The following is a 17,928-nucleotide window of genomic DNA, read 5'->3' as shown; positions in this document are numbered from 1 at the left end:
AGTACTTCTCTTTTTTCTTTAGAATGGATAGTGAACTTTTATATTCACTATGCTTATTACCAAGAAGCAAATTAAACTATCATCAAATAATACATTTATATCTTTTGTAATAGTCAATTCTTCCACTACTCATCATTATTCCTATTGAATACTCAAGATATATAACTCTTATTCTTGAAACCTAAATAAGAGTTTTCACAATTCATGAGAGACTTTTGGACTTTGATAGATTTCTCACCATTTTTTCTCAAACTCTCTTTATAATTTTCTTTTTCTAAATCTTTCTCTGAGCCTTATTCTCTTCTCTACTCTGCCTCACTTCACCATATATCACCACTTCCCGCTATACTCAATACTTCAAGATCTACTCCAATCTTTCTTTTGTCTCCTAGTACATCTTATTTTACTTATTTACAATGCTTCTTCACCTCAACAAAGAACCCGTTTACATTTTTCAAAGAATTCGTTCATATGTAGTAAAAAAATATAAAACTATATATTTTATTTTCATATATATATTTTACTTTTACTCTTTCATTGTACTAGTGGATGAGAACTTTTTATATTAAGAATTCTCATGTAAAGGGTAAACTATAGATACTTGATTTTGGTTACTAATACTTTATTCTTTTAAATTTCTCTAAAGTTGTTAAAATTGAGAATAAGTCAGAAAATGTGATAAGATTGTTTCAATTAAGGTTATTTTATGGAATAGGTGATAAGACTGTTTCAGCAAAGGTTATTTTACAGAACAGCTATTAATGGAACAACTCCTTTATAGAACAATACCTTTATACAATAACTATTTTTGAAACAACTTCCTCAAGAAACATGACCAACACTTTTATCAAAAAAACTCTTGAAATACAAGTTGCTTCATTAGGAGTTATTCTACAAAAGACGGATCAAAAGTTACTTTAACAAAGAAAAAGTAAAAATAACCCCAAAATATAACAGGGTTCTTAGGTTAATTTCACTATTAGGATGTTTTGAAAAGCTTCGCTTGGTGAATTAAATATAGAGATAGTTAAGAGATTTTCTTTTAAACTTTCCTAAAATATGAGTGCTTCTCTCTTTCATGTAAAACATAGTGCACTTCTATATTCACTATGCCTATTACCAATAAACTAATTAAACTCTTATTAAACAATATATTTATACCTTTTATAATAGTCAATTCTCTCACTGCTCACCATTATTCCTATTTAATACTCAAAATATGTAACTTCTATTCTTGAAACTTATAAATAAGAGTTTTCACAATTTATGATGAACTTTTAAACTTTGATTTTTCACCATTTTCTCTCAAACTCTCTTTATAATCCTCTTTTCTAAATCTTTTTGTGAGCTTTATTCTCTTCTCTACTCAGTCTTATTTTACCATCTACTATAACATACCGCTGCACTCAATACTTTAATCCAATCATCCTCTCAGCCGTCTCTGATATATCCAGTTTTACTTATTTACAACACTTCCTTGCTTCAACAAAGAACCTGTTTACAATGAACTTTCGCATTCTTCTGTGAAGATTAAAGCTTAATGGGTAAAAATTTGGAGCTTGAATAATATTTATTGATATAATTAAATGGGGTAAAGTCTTGCTTTGTTATTGTTTTGTAAATTCGTTTTGATGAAATTGTCAATTTACGTTGTGTGGGAAGACTTATGGGAAGCTGCATTTTACAGAGGTTGGAATTTTTTAGTTTCATATGTTATATTTTTGGTTCGCCTTTTTCATGATTGTAATTCCTGTTGAGTACAATTCGTTTTTCTTTTGCTGTGTGGCAGTGGAATCAATTGCACATTGTTTACTAATACAACTGAAACTTTTCCAATCTATGAGTTGCAGGAGGTTTTTTTTGCCTTCTCATTTCTCATTTTTAGTTGCTGGATTGCTGCTTTGGTTTTCTCCAAGTATCATACGAAGTTTGGTTTAGAGCTAACTGGATTTTTTTACTGTTCTTTTTATGTTCAGGATGCATTTGAAGAGAGGGGAAATCCATATGGAAAGGAAGTTTATCTCTTTGGTTGTACGGAGCGTAAGTAGTTCACAGCCCTGGTCCTGGTATTTTGCACATTTATACAGAAAATTTGTGGCTTCTTGAGGGGAGAAAATGTTTTTTATGCCATTGGCTGCATTGCCCCTTCTATTGTTATATATTTATTTTATTGTGTAAAATGTAAGAAAGAAAGCTTGTGTGCTAGGTTCTTGATTTGATCTAAGTTCCCATAAGTTTCTTTCTTGCATCATGCAGTTTAAATTTCTTCTGACCTGTCCTTTTTGTTCATCAATTACACTTGATTATTTTTTGTTATTTTCTGTTTGTGCAGCTCAATTGGTCCCTTTCTAGGGAGAAAGCAAAGTCATTTTTATAAACGTGGTTGTAGCTGTAAGTTGTCTAGCATTGTTGTGGAGTGATTTTAATGCTTGTCATGCTAAATTGATTCAAGGGATGTTTCTTCCTTCTTCATCTTGTGATGAGTGGGCAGAGTAATAATAGCATCTTTAACCATCTTTTATGCTAAAGGTTTATTATTCAACAGTATTTCTATGTGGCATTGAAGTTATATATTCCCTTGCTGATCTCATTTCAACATTTTCCTTCGACGCTTCAGTGTGGCTTTTCCTTTGAGGTGCAGTTGTCAAGCTTAGAATCTTAGAACTCAGGGCTTTGCCTCTTGGATAAATGGGTTTCGTTACTTCACCGCTATAGCTGTGGACATGATTTTGTCACTCACTGCCTTTTGATGGCCATATCAAGATGCATTTTATGGACCATTTTCCTTACGTTTTATTCAGTGCAAAATGCCATCTCAATCTATTATATTTTTTATGGAAAGAGTTACCATGACGTTGCTTAGTTAATTAGGACCAAATTAGCAACAGTCTAGAATGTTGAGAGTTAAAATCTTCCTAACTTCGGTCTAGCTTTCTTTTATGATTGATAAGTGTGCATCTTTGTTGTTTTTTCAGTGGTTTATTATTTTCTACAACTGCAATGACATAATTATTAATGGTTTATGAGATTGATTTGTTGAAAATAGTTCTTTCCACCATGACCTGGCTGTATCTTCTTACTGATTAATCTTTGACTTTCGGTGCTTCTTTTCAGGTTGTGTTTGCTTTCCCACCTTCAGATAAGATTGGTATTAACTCGGTGCATAGAGAAGCTGAAGAGATTGTTCCCATGAGACAAATGAAGATGGACTGGGTTCCATATATTCCACTTGAGAATAGGTACCCAATTTTGATTTTTTATTTTTTGATAAGATTTAAAGTTAATCATTAAGGGGATTATTTAATCTAATTCATCTATATAGTGGGCCAAGTTGATAAATGAAATATTATCTATTTTTCATCTTTATTAATTTTGAGTTTGAATTGATTCAAAATCAATTTTTGAGGTGATTGTATATTTTGATTCCTTTCCAGAGACAGCCAAGTTGATAGACTGAAATCTCAAATATTCATCTTAAGCTGCACTTAGAGAAGGTATAGTTATGCACACTAACACTTACAATTCTTTTTAATGTTTTTTCTTTTGCGTAAGATTGTCAACTAGAGCCAATCATGGTGTCTTTATTTGAAATGCATTTTTCTTAGATTGTCAACTTGGGTCACGCTTCTTTTGGTTCTCTCTAAAAGATTTGCTATAAGTGCTGGAATCAGGTTTGCTATAAGTGCTGGAATCAGGTTTGCTTCTTTTGAAATTGCCAATGGATTCTGATCAGTTTGTTGCTGTGCCAGTACTTCCAGAGAAAGAAATTTGTAGTCCATAAACTTGCCGTGAAATAATTGTTTACAATCTATACAAGAAAGAAATTTATGAATTGTTTAAAATAAGGTCAACTTAGCTAATACACAGACATACAAATAGTGTTCTCCAAACATGGACATTTCAATAGGAAACCACAAAACCAGGAGGGTCCAAATACTAGAAATGCACATTGATAAGAAAGTGCTCAAGCCTCTGTGGATGACCACAAGTTTCTATTATATTGTTATTTTCAATAAGCATGACTGAAGTCTCAGCACTTCATTTGGTTTGCTATGTATCTCTCCCTGAATTTGGGTGTGCATATGTATATTTTCAATGCATGCATGTATTTCAGGTTAACTTTTTATTTTTGAAACTCCTGCAGGGTTGCTGTGAAACAAATGAAACTAGATTGTCTCAAGAAATACGGGAATTGTCTGCCTTGTGAGTTATCTAGATATCTCTGGATGTTAATTGCTGGAGTGCGCATTAACTTCACATGTCTGCTGCTTGTCGTAATGGTTTTGGGATCACTAGACATAAAAAATTTTAAAATCAAGGAAAAAAAATAAGAGAATCACCATCAATCTTTTTTAGAGTGTGATTGAACACTCAAAAGTTTATCTTTTGAATAAAACTATAAAAGCGAATTTAAAATTTATCAAAAAGATAAATTTCAATCAACAAAAACTAAGTTGGGTCCGGAAGTCGGTTATGTGTGAGGAAGGGTTAACACCCTCACAATGCCCATAAATTGATACCAATTAATTATGCATTATTTTAAGTGTTGGATGAAACAGTTTTAATTTAATATTTAATAATAATTCATTTCATTTTAAAAAGTAAAATTTTGTTAAAAGCTCTTTATTTAGAAATATTGAGAAAATCTTTAAGTTAAAGAATTACCTTAAAATTTTTCAATATCTAGGCAGAATTTAAAATAACTCTTTTCACTTAAGATTTAACACAATATTCTTTAAAATAAAAATAACACTCTTTGTAGAAGATAATTGTTGGTGACTCTCCAACATTTAGGTAGAGTACCGAGAATTATTTCCTTCAGAATGTTATTTTTGTTTTAAAAATATATCTCTTTTTTTTTTGTGAGACATTTTATATAAGAAAGAAATAATGGTATTATTAGGTAACAGATAAAGATCAAAGATAGAGAAATACGAAATAAGTGTCAACAACAATATAATTATGCATATATATGCCAATGGATATTATGCAAGATGATGAAACGCAATTAAAAAAAATGGATTCTTGAATACAATGAGACCACATTGACTCTCTAACATCTAGGCAGAGTTTAGATACGTATATTTATATCTAAGACCCATTTTATTATTAATTAGTTATTAACCCTATGGTTGAAATGAATTAAGGACTCACATGAAAATTTTAACGGAATAAAATTTCTAAAGGACCCCATCATCTATACGGCATTTGGTAACAAGCTATTCCATTAGAAATTTTCACACGTATCCTTAAAGTTTCAGAATAGTTTTGAGTATAAGTTTAGGTCGAGGTTTTAAGGTCTAGTGACTTTCGGGTAATGATTCAGGATTGCATACCAAACTTGCGACTTTTAGAGTTTTGGATTTTAAGGCTTTGAATTTCAGGGTTCAGGATTTTGAATCTTAAGGTTAATGTTTTGAGTTTCAGAGTTTGGGGTTTAGGACTTTGATTTTAGGGTTATGAGGATTTAGGGTTTTGATTTTGGGGTTTGAGATTTGGGATATCAATTTTAGGGTTTGAAGGTTTTAGGGTTTTGACTTTATGGTTTGAGATTTTAGGGTTTAAATTTTAGAGTTTAAGGTTTTAGGACTTCAATTTTAGGGTTGGAAGATGTAGGGTTTTGATTTTAGGATTTATTTTATTATTATTAATATGTTTTTAAAAAAACACGAACATTTTTAAAAATTTCAAACATCTAGGTAAACTTTTAGAGCAAGTTCAACTTTTATGATTTTTAAAAATTAATTAAAAAATCATGTATTTCCTTTTTATAAGAACTTATTAATAATAAAATTACTAATTTATTCTATGATCATTTTATACTTATTTTATTATTATTTTTTAAAACTTGGGTTATGATTCTTAGAGAAAATAAAAAAGAATCAAAAGTTTTTTTTTGTTATTGGTGTTGTTGTTATTATTACTATCGTTATTATTATTTTATTATTAATGCTTATTGTAAAACAATAAATTTTAAAAGTCTTAAGTATACAAAAATAACAATAATGAAATAAAAACAAAAATTGATACATAATATATAAAAAAATTAAAAATTAAAAAAGCATAAAAAAAATTACTTGAACCGGATTGGTTAACGATCCGATCAACGTTGGTTCGATCGACTGTTGGTTTGGTGGTTTGACGGTTCGATCCAATTTGATTAAATCGGTTCAGAGCTATTGGAAGAGATGGGTCAGCGGGTCGGTTGCGCGGATCCCAAGTCAGGTCACGGGCATGCGCAGATCCTTCCTGGTTCAATACGACATCGTTTTGGGTTTTTTTTTTTATATAAAAGCCAACATTTTTTTTTCAAATCATTTTCATCCTTTTCTTAAAACAAAAAATTTCAGAGCTTCGCCCAAATCCAGCACCGTGCCGTTGCTCCAACTGCAGCTGAGGTTCACCTTCGACGATAGTCGTCGGTGATTGAAAAATGAGAAAAACCTTCCAGAATCTCTTCTCGGCTTTCTCTTGTCAAATTCGGTGTCTTTTTTATCAAAAACAGTCTTGATATGAACAAATCAAGTTTTGAGGATTCTGTTCTCTTTTTTTTTAATTTTTTCCTTTTTTTTTTGAAAACTCAAACTAACAATCTTTTTTTTTGTTACAGGAAAGCTTTGGCGCTGAGGTTCCTCCCTACGGGAAGAACTGTGTGTTGTTCTATGATCTTTTTGGTTGGGTGTTTAGGGACTTGTTTGCGAGAGCTTCTGAATGTAGAAAAGCTGAGGTTTCTATATGTAGGAATTTGGGTCTTCTGGGTGTGGAAAAGCTTGGGTGCTTGTGTTTGTATTTTTTTTCTTTTTGAGTCTGAGAGCCCTTTTAGGTGTGTCTGAGCTTAGCATTTAAAGGGACTGGGTGTTTGAGAAACAAGAAGTGCTGATGGAGCTACAGTGCTCTAGTGAGGGGACTAGATAGGAGGTGACATGATGGCCAGGGCAGGGTTGCAGGTGGCCGGTGGTGCCATACATAATACCCACTGGCACTAGCCCTTACCTCTTTGTTTCTTATTCTGTTTGAATTTTTCTGTTTGTCTCTTCTTCTTCTTCTTTCTAATTTGTTTTATTTTTTTAATTTTAATTAAACCATTATTATTATTATTATTATTATTATTATTAAACAAGAATTGAAAATGATAGACTTGAACAAAATCCAATGTCTATAGCTGTCCTTCTTTGCACATTACTAAGAATCATAAACAGGGCAAAGATAAAGATAACATTTTGTCCGAAGCTAACTCGATGAGTTTCCTAAAAAATTTTTTAAATTTTTTTTGGTTTTTTTTTTTTAAATTCAAGATAGAACTATGAATTAAATGGAAAAGAAAAATTGAAATGATATCGTGAAGTAAAAAATAATGATAGAGATAAAATGATTGGGATTAAAATGTGAGTTAGAAAATGATGATGATTAGGATTGAATAGGCAAGTCAAAAAAATAAAAGCGACTAGGATTAAACCATGAGTAAGAAAAATATAAATAATTAGGATTAAACCACGAATTAGAGATTAACGATGGCTCGAACTGATCCGTAAGTCAAAAAAATAAAAGCGACTAGGATTAAATAGCAAGTTAAGAAAATAAAAATGATTAGGATTAAACCGCGAGTCAGAGATTAATGACAGCAGTGACTGAACTGCAAGTTAGAAAAATAAAAGTGATTAGGATTAAATCACAAGTCAAGAAAATAAAAATGACCAAGATTAAATCATGAGTCAGAGATTTACGACGGCTGGGACTGAACCGTAAGTTAGAAAAATAAAAACGACTACGATTAAACCGCAAGTCAGAGATTAACGACGGCAGGGACTAAATCGCAAGTCAAAAAAATAAAAGCAATTGGGATTAAACCACAAGTCAGAAAAATAAAAGCAATTGGGAAAAATAAAAGCAACTGGGATTAAACTGTGAGTCAAAGATTAACGACGGCTAAGATTGAACAACAAGTCAAAAAAATAAAAGTGATTGGGATTAAATCGTAAGTTAAAAAAATAAAAATGACTGAGATTAAATTGCGAGTTAAAGAATAAAGACGGCTGGGACTGATCCATAAGTCAAAAAAATAAAAACAATTAGGATAAAATCGCAAGTTAGAAAAGCAAAAATGACCGGGATTAAACTGCGAGTCAAAGAATAATGATGACTGAGATTGAACAGTGAGTCAAAAAAATAAAAGCGACTAGCATTAAACTGTGAGTTAAGAATATAACGATGACTGGGATTGAATCTCAAGTCAAAAAAAATAATGACGACTAGGATTGAACTTCGAGTCAGAAAAAAATAACAAGATCAAGATTAAACTACGAGTCAAAAAATAACGATGATAAGAATTGAACCGTGAGTTAGAAAATAAAGATATCAGGATTAAACCGTAAGTCAAAAAATAAAGATTGAGTGGTGAGTTAAAAAAGTAAAGGATTGAGTACTCCACAAATTAACAGTCTCGATTTTAAGAATCGTGCTAGAGGTAACATATCATCTTCAAAGCCATCATTTTTGTTTTGAAAAAAGAAAAATGTTGATTTTTTTTTATGTCTCATAGAAAACCTCCAATTCATTTTATCAAGAGGTATGTGATGCATGCAATGATTATGAGGAATGAAAAGATAAAGATGCAATTAATGAATTATATCATGTATATTCATTCATGTTAATTCAACTTTTGGTTGATTCTTTTAGACTTTAAAAGCTGTTTCTAGTATTCTCCTTTTTTTGAATCTTTCGATTTTCATCTAGTTATTTCTCTTTCTTTTTATTTCAGAATCTCTGTCTTATGATGGATTCATTTAACTTTTGGTTGCTCTGAAGTCTTCTTTGAATCATTTCTTCATTTTTTTTTTCTTATTTATGGTGATCAATTTCATTTTATTCTTTTTGACCTTGTATTGTTATTTCTGTTATCTTTACATTGCATTCTCTTTTTAAGTGATGCATTGGTTTATTATGAACTTTATCCATCATTATCTTAACTTTAAATGACAAATGCAATGATTTCATCTTTAAGGCTGAATATGAAACACAGTCAACAATGGAGTATTTTGGTTTGGAAAGATAAAAATAAGCTTTTTGAAACACAAAGAACAAGTAATCCAAAAACATTTCAAGAATCAAGCATCAATTCTCTAGATAATGAATATTTGAACGATCTTGACCTATTTGGACTAGATCTTTTTCCAAAAACTCGTTACATTTACGATCTTGTCACGTTTGATCTCATACAACCAACCATTGCTCTATATTTACAACTAATGAAAACTTGCCCTCAAAAGTCATCTTCCTTAATTCTGGCATTGATTCGTCTAGTTAGTGCCAACCTTTTGTTCTTTAAAGGACTTTCTCCTAGCTCTATCTTCATTTAAGCTACCTTTTTAAGTTTTCAACTTAAATGATCCATCTTCCAATTCAAACCATCCTTTTGGGGTTTTCAATTTGAATCATCTCCTTTTTCTTTTTTTTTTTTTATTTTTTTAAGCAAAATATTTTTTAACAATATATGAATTCATAGGATTCGACAATTCATCACTATCCATTTCTACAAGAATCAGAGTTTCACCAAAGAATGCCTTTTTTACCATTTATGGACATTCCCAATTGGGCATCCATTTTCCTCTATTGTCGTGTTGATATGGCAAAATCTTTTTTAAAACCAATTTGCCTTCATGAAAACATCGAGGTTGTATTTTCTTGTCATGTGCTTGCATGATTCTTCTTTGGTACATTTGCCCATGGTTAAGTGTTGAAAGCATTTTTTCTTCAATAAGATTCAGTTGCTCAAAATGGTTTCAAACCCATTCTGCTTCTTCCAATTTTACCTCCATTAAAACCCTTAGGGAAGTAATTTCTACTTCGATTGGTAGTACAACCTCTAACCCATACGCTAGCAAAAATGGGTAGGCCCCTATGGAGATTCGAATTGATGTTCTATAGGCAAGTAAAGTAAAAGGTAACTTTTTGTGCCAGTCTCTATATGTATCAGTCATTTTTATCAATATTTTTTTAATGTTCTTGTCTGTAGCTTCTTTTGCGCCGTTCATCTTTAGACGATATAGTGTTGAATGATGATTTTTTATTTGAATTGTGCACACAATTTTTTCATCATTTTATTATTCAAGTTGCTGGCATTATCAGAGATAATCTTTTTCGGGAGCCTATATTGGCATATTATTTTTTTTTTATGAATTTGCACACCACCGATCACGTAATATTAGCATATGAAGCTGCTTCCACCCACTTTATGAAATAATCAATTATTATAAAGATAAATCGATGCCTATTTGAAGCTTTTGGGGTTATGGGTCTGATCACATCTATTCTCTACATAGAGAAAGGACATGGTGATGCCAAGACATGCAGCGAGATTAGAGGGAATGAATTTTATCCATATAAATTTGGTATTTATGACACTTTCTAGCATAATTGATGCAATTATTTTCCATTATGGACAATAGTAACCAGCTCTCATAATCTGTTTGGCCATCATATGCCTATTGAGATGTGTTACACAAATTTCTTCGTGTACTTCTTCAAGTATCCTTCTTGTTTCCATAACATCTACGCATCTTAGCAAGATTTAGTCTCGACTTTTCTTATATAAGATTTCACCATCAAGCATAAACCTCGTTACTAATCTTTGGATGATCCTTTTATCATTTTTTTAGGCTTGTTTAGGGTAATTTTGGCATTTGATATACTGTACAATGTCATAATACCATCTTTGCCAATCTACCTTTTCTTTTATATTTGAATAGTGAGCTAGTGAATCTCTTATTTGTATTTGGATGGGTTGGATTCTCGTATTGTCATTTAACTTGAACATTGCTACCAGAGTAACTAAGACATATAATGTTCTTCTCAGGGAACATGCTAAAACTGAATCTCTTTGAACTATTTTATTAGGCTAGTTATGTGCCTTTGGTGTAACAATAATTTTGGGTCTTTAATCTCCCATTTGCCTTTTAGTTGATAAATTATCAAGGCTAAATGCCCATATACTTCTAGTGTTTCAATCTTCTTTTCAATGGCCATCTGCAAACCCATGACACATACTTTATTTTCAGCAACATTGTTTGTGCAATTGAAGTCTAACCTTGTAATACATGGGTAATAACTTTCTTCTAGGGATATTAGCACTGCCCAATACCATGCCCCATTATATTAGATGTTCCGTTAAAAAATAGCTTTCACACTTTTCTTACAGGCTCTTCGTATTCATCTTGCAAAATCACCATTAAGTCTTCATCTGAAAATTTAAACTTTATAGGCTAGTAATCTTATGTAGTTTAGTCAGTAAGAAAATCAGCTATTGCACTCCTTTTTATGAATTTTTATGTCACATACACAATATAATATTTCAAGAGCGTGACTTACCATCTCACTATCCTACTTGATAATAACGGTTTCTTAAAAATGTACTTGAAGGGATCTAACTTCGATATCAGTCAAGTCGTATGATAGAACATGCACTGCCTAAGTCTACGAGTAGTCCAAGCCAATGCACAACATATTTTTTCTATTTGGGGATGCTTAGCCTCATACTTGTAAACTTTTTACTCAAATAGTATATGGCATACTTTTTCTTACCAGTTTCATCCCTTTGCCCTAATGCACATCCAATTGATTTTTTTTGCATAGTAAGATATAAAATCAATGGCCTTCTTGCGATTGGTGGTATAACATCAGTGGGCTTGTCAAATAGTCTTTAATATTTTCAAAGGTAATTTGGCATTTTTCATCCTATTCGCCAGGATTACTTTTACAAAGTAACCTAAAGATTGGATTGCATTTTGAAGTGAGTTAAGATATGAAGCAAGAAATATAATTCAATCACCTCAAAAAGCCTCTCACTTCTTTTTGTGTATGTGCACTGACAACTCTTGAATGGCTCGAATCTTATCAGTGTTTACTTTTATACCTCTTTCATTGACTATGAACCCTAACAAATTTTTAGATTTAACACCGAAGGTGCATTTGGTTGGATTCAACTTAAGCTGGTATTTTTGTAACCTTAAAGAGCTTTTTGAGATTAGCAACATGATCTTCACCTTCTTGAGACTTAACTATCATATCGTTAACATACACCTCTATCTCTTTATGCATCATATCATAAAAAATAGTAACCATCGCCCTTTGATACATGGCACTAGCATTCTTTAGCCCAAATGGCATGATTTTATAGCAAAATATGCCCCACATGGTTACAAACGTAGTTTTTTCCATATCTTCGCCAGCTATTTTGATCTGATTATAGCTAAAAAACCCATCCATAAATAAAATGATGGAGTTTTAGCAGTGTTATCTACAAAAGTATCAATATCTGGTAATAGAAAATTATCATTTGGGCTAGCCCTATTTAAATCTTGATAGTCCACACACGTCCTAACTTTTTCATCTTTCTTGGGAACTGAGACTATATTAGCTACCCATTCAAGATACTTGGCTACTTCTAGAAAACCTATGTCAAATTGCTTCTTTACTTTTTCTTTTATCTTCAATAACATTTTCGGCTTCACGCGTCTCAACTTTTGCTATACCGATCAACATTCTAGCTTTAGGTAATTTATGTTCAACCACATCTATACTAAGTCCAGGCATATCTTAATAGGACCATGCAAATATATCCACGTATTCTTATAGCAAATTCACTAATTTTTGTTTCTCAATTGGTGATAATGAAGTACCAATCCTAACTTATTTCTTATTCTCACCATCTTCTAAGTTTAACAAATCAATCAATTCTTGATGTAGTTTTATAATTTTCTCTTCTTGCTCCATCTATTTTAATAGATCATGAAATAAATCATAGTCCTCTAAATCAATATCATTATCCAATTAGCTAATGTGAATCAAATTTTTGAAATCAAACCCGATGTTATTGCCTTGGTCATCTATAATGTTCATTATTAAAAAACCTGAAAATAGGTATAATCACAAAGAAATATATATTGATCTTGGCAAAGGTGATAAGGATAGCAAAGAAAAAAAATGGAAAGACATAGTATATGTGAAATACATTGCATTCATCATTTTATTAAGACAATGAAAATAAACTCATACATTTAACCTCCGCATGCTCTTGGGCAGAAGCAATTGGAATTTTGAGGTTAGGAGGGTTCAATGATAACAAAAATGGTACATCATTCTTAGGTCTCTTGTCCTAAAAAGGAAAAAACATTTCCTCATCTTGCATGACATTTTCACCTACTCTAATTTGAACTCGAGAAAAGGCTTCATCCAATCCCATTACTGGTTTTCCTTGTTCAACCTCCGATGATATACCTACCTGAATGGAATGTTTCATACAAATAAGGGAATACCATTTTCCTATCAATTGAATCTTGCCCTTTGAAACGTGCTATTCTTTTTTCTTTCTTTTCCAACATTATATTTTTTTTATCAATAGCAATAGGCTTATAGCCTAACCCCTATTTTTTTTTATTTTTAACTGAACATGGTGCTCTTTCAATTTCTTGTAAAACTTTCTCTAAGCCTTGCTCGGCTTGCCAACCCTTGCCAATAGTTTGTTTGATCACCATGTTTATAGTTTTTGACAATCGAAGGATTGGTATCTTTGACCCTTCTCTAACATAAATAGCATTTGCTACTTTAAAAGCTTTAAATAAGCATTCAATTACCATTTCTGTAGCTTTAACATAAATAGTAGTTAAGGTCTTTGTCACTAATAAATCTTCCTCTCTGTCTATACAAACTTGTTTTTCTTTCATAACGAATTTCACCTTCTGATGTAGATATGAAGATACAGCTCCGATCTTATGAATTCAAGGTCTTCTAAGTAAGCAAATATACATTGGTGTTATTTCTATCACCTGGAATAAGACATAAAAAGTACATTGACCAATCTATAATTGAATCTTATATCACCAATTACCTCTTTTCATGTTCCATCAAAAGCTCTTACATCATATGACTATTTCGCACGTGAGCAGGGTCCACCGGAAGCTTTGACAATGTCATTAGAGGTATAACATTAATAGAAGATCTATTATCAATCAGTACTTTGGTCATAGTATAGGTTTTGCACTTGATAGTAATGCGTAAAGCCTTAACGCTACCTCATATTTCTAGGGGTATTTCATCATCATTAAAGGTGATGAAATTTTGAGTTATAATATTCCAACCATGTGATCTATCTTATCAATAGAAGTATTATGCTCGACATAAGCTTGGTTGAGCACCTTCAACAAAGCATTCCTATATAACTCAAAATTCAATAATAGTGACAATAAAGAAATATGAGCAAATAGTTTGTTCAGCTGGTCGATGATACTGTACTCGCTGTGCTTAATGATCTTTAAGAATTCACAAGCTTTTTTCTATCACTGGTTTATTGATTTGTATTTCTGGGCTTACTACTGGCTGAGAACCTTAATTTTCCCTTATGTTTTCTTCTTTCATTTTACCCTTTCTTTTTTTGAAATTTTTGGACATTTTAAGAGTGTAACACTGACCACTTCAAGTCATTCTTCCTATTCTTATTATGTTGATAGTATTCCTCATACTTGGATCATTCGAGGTCACATCAAGCCCTCTTATCACAACATCATAATCGTATTTCCATGAGATTGCTTTATCGATCAATAAGGGAATGAAATAGGGACATATATAGTCATTGATGTCTAAGAAGAGGAAATGGCTTTTTCGGTTACGGGCATAATTGTAAATCGTGAGAAGTTTGGGAATAAAAAACTCGCCAGGATGCTCATCACCCATCGTATTCACATAGTTCTCGTCATATTCATCATAAAACTTAATGATGGCCTTATCCATCAAGCTTTACAATATTTGTCTAAAGGCTTCACAACCTTGGATCAAATGTCCAACCGTTCTTTCATGATACTTGTAAAACTAGTTAAGGTCTTCATAACTTTCATTATCATCCAAAAATAGCGATTGAATCATGCCTGTTTTACACAATCATATTTTCGTTCAAAAAGGGTCTTTACTTCATCCACGCATCTTTTGATCCTCACATTTTTTTCATTGCCTACCATATTAATCTTCCCTTCTGTGTGATCTGGTAAAGGATTTTCACTGACACTTGGCTTGAATTTGGTGTCAAAAGTTAAAAGCTCATCATTTATTAGACCCTACATTTTATGTTTAAGTGTTGTGTAATTTTAAGTAGAGTGTCTTGTAACATCATAATGATAATCACACTTAGCATTAGGGTCATACCAACTCGAGTGAGGTGGCTTAATGGTTTCATGTAGGTAGAAATGATAAGGTGACCTCTTACCAACTGAGGGTACAACTAGGTGTAAGACATGAGAATTGGATTGAAATGAGGTATTTCTCAATTGTTGTTGTTTTGTGGGTTTCTTTGGTTGTTATTTTGGTCGGTTGGTTAGGCAAATGATTGAGTTGAAGGTACAAAAATGTAATTAGATGGCTGAAGGCTAAAGCTTAGTCTGGGCGATGGTTGTTGAGGTGCTTGGTAATGATATGGTTGTTGAAAGATTTGGTTGATAGTAGGATAGTAGGAGGGATAAAGTGGGCTTGGATTATACGAAACAAAAAGACAGTGTAAAAAATTTCTGTGGGTGATAGCATGTGTCTCATGTTCTTTTTTGTTGAATTTAATGTCTTCTTTTCAGGCCCTTCAATTTTGTCACTTTTAATGGCATTTTCTATCATTTCTCTCGAAATTACTAGATCAATAAAGTTTTTCGTAGCGTTCCCCACTAACTTATCATAGTATGGGGCTTTCAACACGTTAACAAATAACACAATTATCTCCTTCTTAATTAGTGGTGGTTGGACTTGGGCCACCCCATATTTCCACCAATGTGCATATTCTTTAAAGGTTTTGATTGATTTCTTCTCCATCTTTTGCAATGACAGCTTATTAGGGGTTGTATCAAGGACATGCTTATATTGAGTAATAAAAGTTTTGGCCAAGTCTTCCACGAATAGATTTTACTTCGATCTAACTGCACATATCATCTTATTATCGATCCAATTAAACTGTTTTGAAAACAATGTATCAAGAATTTGTCATTTTGGGTATGACTCACCATCTTTCGATAAAACATGGTAATATGAGTAGAAGGACATTTTGTTTCATCATATTTCTTAAAATTTGAGATTTAAATTTGGGCGAGATAACTAGGTCAAGTACTAGGCTTAGCTTACTAATGTCGACAACCCCATAGATATCATTATCTTCTACTGCTTTGAGCCTCTTTTCAAGTTAATCATACTTGTTTCGTATCTTTGTTGACATTTCGTGAGACTTTTTTTGTTCAACAGGATCATCAAGATTTAGCACCATGATGAGGTCAACTGGGATATTTCTCGAGTTAGTATTTAAATTGATCGATTGTTAACTTGCAAAATGATTGACATAAGGGTATAATTGCACACTTTGTGGCTGTATGTTTATGCCACAAGGAGCTTGAACTTGAGCTTGAGGTAGAGTAAATCTCGAAGGGTATAGTGGCTCTTTCATATTAACTTTTTCTCTTATCCTTGACTCGCCAGCAACTTCTTTACCTTTCAATGAACTAGACAGTAATTGTTTTAATTCAACCATCTATGCCTCGATACTTTGTTGTATCTCTATCACTCTTTCTATTATTTTTTGTTGTGCCCTTTCGACTCTTTCAAATTTGGTACGTTCTCCTCTTCTTTAGCTCGAGTCTGAGAATGAGTATTATATCTATACGGGGATTGATTGACTTAGATTCTTCGGCTTTGCTATCCTTGAACCTTAGTTTATTAACCATGAATTAGATTGCATGATATAATATCATTGTTATTGTTATTAGCATCTACTTTTATTAAAATGCATGCATAAAATGAATGTAATGCAAATTGGGGTATTGTTTTGGATCCATTGGAATAAAAAGAAACTTTCATTAACCATAAGGATTTTTATAAATATTTCGATCATCTTTGCATTAAAACCATAAAAACATTTGATTTGAGCGTATTGCTCCCTAGTTTCACATAAAAAGTTCAATAATCTTTAGCTATGGCCTTGGGTCGGTACGATCTTTCATTCTAGTGCTTTCACTTTTTTGACCATGTTGCTTACTTTTCAAATGACCTTGTAAATTTGAACGATCAAATGTTCTATGTATTGCTGTCTACTTAAACTTTTGGCTCTTCATATTTTTCGAGCATCTATTTTTATGTTACAAGTGTGGGCCCAATAATCTTTTATTTCTTACCATTTAGTCAAAATCTTATCTATGTGGTTCTGATTGTTGGTCAACTAAAGCTCCAAACTTATTAATTCTTGCTCCAAGGCTTTTTTCTCATTTTGCAACTCAGAATTCCTATTTTATTCCTTCCTTAGTTCGACCTTTAGCCTTTTGTTTCCTTTTTGGCATTTGACTACCTTTTCAAAAACTCCCAAAAACTTTTCTTCCCATGTGTGCTGTTCTTTGGTGAGAATGGAGATCATTCTTTATTATCTTGAGCTCTATTCTTCTAATACTTCATCATCTCTCTTAATTTTTCGATGTCTTTTTTTGATCCCTTCGAAGGTCTACTGTCCAACCTTAGTTTCTTATTTTCTTGATGCAAATTTTGGAGATCTTTTTCAATGCCTTTCATTATTTGGTCAACTTTTGTACTGTATATTCTTTTATCATCAAATCATATCTCAATTGGTTGACTTAATCCATCATTGCCATCTTTTCTTTCTCTAACTTTTTTTTTTAATCTCAAACTCTCGTAAAGCGATCTTAAAAGTTGACAATATAATCACTGAAACAGGAGTGGGCAACTTATCTAAAACATCAGCTGGTAAAGGCCTAACTTCATTAACCCTTTTCATTCTCTATACAACATAACCTTTCATAATATTATCTATAAATCTAGTCGAGCTCATTCGATTAACTTACTTCTATGATTTGATGACTTTATGAACCTTTTTCACATAGCCAGATACCTTCTAATCAAATTCAA

At 32.0% G+C, this 17,928-nt stretch overlaps 1 pseudogene; it reads left to right on the top strand.

Annotated features, from left to right (window-relative positions):
• Positions 1–17,928, top strand: part of LOC149511957 (protein HEAT INTOLERANT 4-like) — a 39,315-nt pseudogene that overhangs the window by 14,101 nt on the left and 7,286 nt on the right.

This window comes from Durio zibethinus, chromosome 24 (assembly GCF_047325235.1).
Source record: "Durio zibethinus cultivar Kanyao isolate XHJ-2024 chromosome 24, ASM4732523v1, whole genome shotgun sequence".
Taxonomy (NCBI): domain Eukaryota; kingdom Viridiplantae; phylum Streptophyta; class Magnoliopsida; order Malvales; family Malvaceae; genus Durio; species Durio zibethinus.
This window is presented reverse-complemented; position numbering and strand designations above follow the sequence as displayed.